The sequence below is a fragment of the Melospiza melodia genome, unplaced genomic scaffold (genome assembly GCF_035770615.1).
Source record: "Melospiza melodia melodia isolate bMelMel2 unplaced genomic scaffold, bMelMel2.pri scaffold_18, whole genome shotgun sequence".
Lineage (NCBI taxonomy): Eukaryota > Metazoa > Chordata > Aves > Passeriformes > Passerellidae > Melospiza > Melospiza melodia.
This window is the reverse complement of record NW_026948525.1, coordinates 5,601,005-5,605,394: the sequence shown is the minus strand read 5'-3', so window position 1 is coordinate 5,605,394 and position 4,390 is coordinate 5,601,005. Positions and strand designations below refer to the sequence as shown.

Genomic DNA, 4,390 nt, shown 5'->3' with positions numbered 1-4,390 from the left:
TCCCTGTGCATTTTCCTCCCCCATGGCTCTGCCCTTCCTGATCCAGCAGCTGTGGGGCAGCAGAGCGGGGACAGTGCAGGGACAGGCCTGGTTCTGACAGGGCTGTTGTGGTTTAGGAATGGTGCTCCCAATTTACTACACCTACTACCAAGACCACGTGTCACCCCAGATTTATATTCCCACCATTGCCCCCCCACACCACAGGGGCTTTGCCTGGCCTGGCCCTGATTGATCTCAGCCCATATTTCACAGTCAGGGATAACCTGGAGATGGTGTCCAGGGTTCACCCTTGTGTGGCCAGTCCAGACCCCCCTGAGGCACTTTAATCCTGGCCGCCCCATCCTCCTGTCTGTTGTTGTGATGCTCTTCAGTGCCCAACTCTTGGGCACGTGAGCATCCACAGGAGGGAGTTTCACAGCCAACTTCTCCCCCAGACAGAGATGTCTTGACCCAGTCCAGCAGCTCAGCTGGGTTTCCCTCTGTGCTCCCAACTGTCCTTTTTCCATGGTTCCAGCCACCCCAGAGAGCATCTCCCACCATCCCTGAGTCAGTGCAGAGGTGCAACGTTGACCATTTCTCTCGCTCAGAGCTCCAGGGATGGTCCCAGTGCTGCAGTGACTGCAGGAAAGGGGACCCCACAATGGGACATTTCTTGGTCAGATACAGACAGGAAGAGTGACAAACTGTCTGTGACTCGGGTTTTGGCCTCGCAGCCCCCGCCGTGGTTTGCAGGGAGCTGCAGTGTGGCTCGGCCCTGGCTGTGCCAGGCAGTGCTGGCCTGGGAGAAGGTGTTGGTGCCAGCTGGCCCAGGGAGCTGCAGCGTGTGGGGAACGAGTTCCTCCTGGCCTCCTGCCCCAGGGTGGCACTGCAGGGCCTCATGGAGCCAAGGGGCCATTGTAGCTCTTCAGGGCCCCATGGAATTAAGGGGACTCTTTGGACATTGTGGGGCCTTGTGGGACTGAGGCCATCGTGACACTTTAGAACCAAGGGGCCACTGTGAAACTACAGGGCCTTGTGGAACTGACACTGAAATCACCCAAAAAGAAACTTTCTAACACAGTTTGAGTATCAAAAAGAATTCATTTTTATTGCAGCACTGATCACTTGGAGGATCCTTCCTCCATTCAAGTGCCCCAAACATCATGCGAACAGAAGTTTTATGACACACACAAGTTCCATATTTATGAGCTATAGAGGTTTTATGACACACACAAGTTCCATATTTATAAGCTATTCCTCTGTGATGCTCTACATCTGGCCTGTAGGCCACACAGTATAAATAATTCCAACTTCATAAGTTATTTATTATATAATTACCTTGCTTATGTAATTCGACCAGTAAGAGCAGGCCCAGGCCATTGGAGACTCAGGCTGCTATTGGCTGGTTAGCTGAGTAGTAACTGGCTCAGCCAATGAGGATTACCTTCATGGGCCTTTTCATCTATATAAGGAAGTTAGATCTCAATAAAGCTGCCTGTTGCTGCATGAACACATACAGTCTAGTCAACTGTCTCCACGGGCAGGAGTTACTCCACTCTCAGGCATGCAGAGTGCTGCCAAAACGTGGCACCACTGAGCACTAGGACGGCCTTGCTGGTGCCAGGAAAGCTCAGCAGCACCTTTTTCTCCCAGCAGCATAACACTGGCACAGGCACTGAGCAGCCACGGGCAGCTGACTACTGCTGGGAGACAAAAACCCCAAAACTGGGGGGTTTACCGGGCAGAAAAAACATGGAGGCACTTTTCTGATGATGCCTACTCTCATCAAGGCTTCATCCAGCAAGAGGAATAGATAAGCTAAACTTATTTCTGGATAAACCACGTCATTTCCACCCTGAGGACCTAAGGCTAGCACAGGAGCCAGCAGAGGCCTTTTAGACAGCAAAACATTTTTGCCCATTTTCCCAGGCTGGCTCACAGTCACACCTCACCCATGTGGCTCCAGAGCTCTTGCTGTATCCCGCGGGCAGGTTATCCCTTCACATCTGCTCTCGCAGGCTCCAGTGCCCTCCCGGAGCACCTCCCCGGCTGTCCCAGCACAGCTCAGCACAGCTCAGCTCGGGGTTCCACACGCGACGGGGCCGGGGCACCTCAGAGCTGCTCCTTCGGGCGGGTCACCGCCATCGGTCATCGGCTGAAGGCCTAAAGAGAGGACAGCAGAAACATCACAAATAAGCCATTAGTTCCATCTGTATTCACAAAGCTCAACAGCAGCGGCCTGGCTTGTGGCAGAGGACAAAAGCCAGCACACCAAGCGAAAGGCTGAGGAATTAATGCTGAACTGCACAGCCGAGCAACATCCCCAGTCTCCCGGCCGAACAGCTAAATAGGAGGCAGTGAGTATTTCAGGTGGCGCCTTCCTGCCCCGGAGCCCCGGTCTCCAGCCCCGCTGCTGCCGCCACCCGTCCCTGTAACCCCCCCCCCTCACCTCATGGCGGCGGTGGCCCCTCATGGCGAGGGAGCTCGGCCCGCCAGAGCTGCTCCTTGCCCTCACGGCGGCGAGCTGAACGAGCCCAGCCCACCAGAGCTGCTCCTTGCCCTCACGGCGGCGAGCTGAACGAGCCCAGCCCACCAGAGCTGCTCCTTGCCCTCACGGCGGCGAGCTGAACGAGCCCAGCCCACCAGAGCTGCTCCTTGCCCTCACGGCGGCGAGCTGAAGGAGCCCAGCCCGCCAGAGCCACTCCCTGCCCTCATGGCGAGGGAGCCCGGCCCACCAGAGCCGCTCTTGGCCCTCATGGCGGCGAGCTGAAGAAGCCCAGCCCCCCAGAACCGCTTTATCTCCACACGGTGGCGGGGACAGAAAAGGAGCAGGCCTGGCCACGCTGCCGAGGTGATTCCACAGACACCACCCCGCTCGCTTCGGCCGCTCCCCCCGGGGTGGGGAAAAACCTCGGTAATCAGGCACCGGGAGGGACTTTAAGATCATCTCGTCCCACTCCCTGCCATGGGCAGGTACACCTTCCACTGTCCCAGGTTGCTCCAGTCCCTGTCCGACCAGGCCTTGGACACTTCCAGCATCCCTGACAGAGCCGGAGCAGGAACACGATCTGTGGAGCTGGGAGAACTGAACTCAAGCACCGGCTCATGGGAAGCAGAGGGCTGGTGAGCTGCCTCTGCTTGCCCCTGATGTGTCCCTCTTCGGGCACAGGAGGTAGAAGTGTCAGCTCAGAAACAAAAATCCAGCCCTGAAATAAGCAGAGAAAAAGCTGTGGCACTGCCAAGTGCCTTGCTGGGAGAAGCACAATTCCACACCTTCCCTGACCTCCACTGGATGCTGTAATATCAGCCCAGTGCTCTGTGTATCCATGTCTGGGCACAGCAGTGTAACTGTAACTCCCTCGCTGGGGATCCATTCAAAGGAAGTTTTTCTCTGTGCTTTGTGCTCCATTGAGACACTTGAAGGCCTTTCCAGAAAGCCTGGCATCCCTCCCCCATGCTCCTCATGTGCTTATGCTCTCAGAGCTCAGCAGTGAACTCAGCTGGAGCTGCGCCTTGCCTCAGGCAATCATCCACTCCAGCTCTGTCTTCTTCAAATGTTTCATGGTCTATTTTCAGCCCAAGCAGGCAGCTATTCTTCCTGGATGTGGGGTGCTCCTCTCCAGCTCAGCCTGATCCTGCCTTGTCCTGGGAAGCTCTGAGCTTGTTGTGCCCAGGACACTGCTGTGTGCAGGGACAGAGGCTGGTGCTGAGCAGAAGGAGCTCGGTGCTTCCCCTGTCACTGATGAACCTGGTGAGGAACAGGTTTCCCAGCTATGCCCAGTGCACACAGCAAAACCTGTCTGGGGAGAGACAGGTAAGAGCAGACACAGAACACTTCATGCTCTTGTTCCTGGGGGTCTCGCTGCCCATGGCCAAGGGCACGTGCCCACACAGGCATGGATGATGACTCTGCCAAGACCCTAAGCCACAGCTTCAGTTTAGAACTGTTTAATTCATTAGCCCAGCATGGGGCCCAAATGAATATGCTTTGTCTCCTTAATAAAACATTTTCAGCAGGATTGGGGAGATACTTCAAAAGCTTCCTGAATGCCAAATACCAGAACTCAGCAACTCTCAGTGCCAGGACCAGTCTCTCACTTCCCAGTATGGATTCCCTCTGTGTGCACAGCTTTTTCTCTGCTTGCTGGCCTTGGAGGGGGGCTCAAACAAAGGCCTGCACATCATTTGTGAACTTTGGGTGAAAAGCATCAAACCAGATGAAACACAGCAGAGCCGCTCTGCCGTGGGGGTGAAGCCCTTTTCTGTCACAGGAATGAGCACTCTGCATTAGCTGCAGCCAGTCCCTGTTGTTCATCTTGGCTTGCTGACCACTAAACAGAGCCTCCTTTTCTCCTGCAAGTGTCCTGGCAAGGCCTGAAAGGACTGAGAAGCTTTGTTCCAAGCCAGATTA

At 55.4% G+C, this 4,390-nt stretch overlaps 1 non-coding gene across 1 annotated transcript; it reads right to left on the bottom strand.

Annotated features, from left to right (window-relative positions):
- Window positions 1-1,483: 1,483 nt before the first annotated feature.
- LOC134433504 (small nucleolar RNA SNORA74) lies at window positions 1,484-1,687 on the bottom strand. Its single transcript, XR_010031575.1, has one exon. It is a non-coding gene; the product is annotated as a small nucleolar RNA SNORA74 (small nucleolar RNA).
- Between the last annotated feature and the right edge of the window lie 2,703 nt (window positions 1,688-4,390).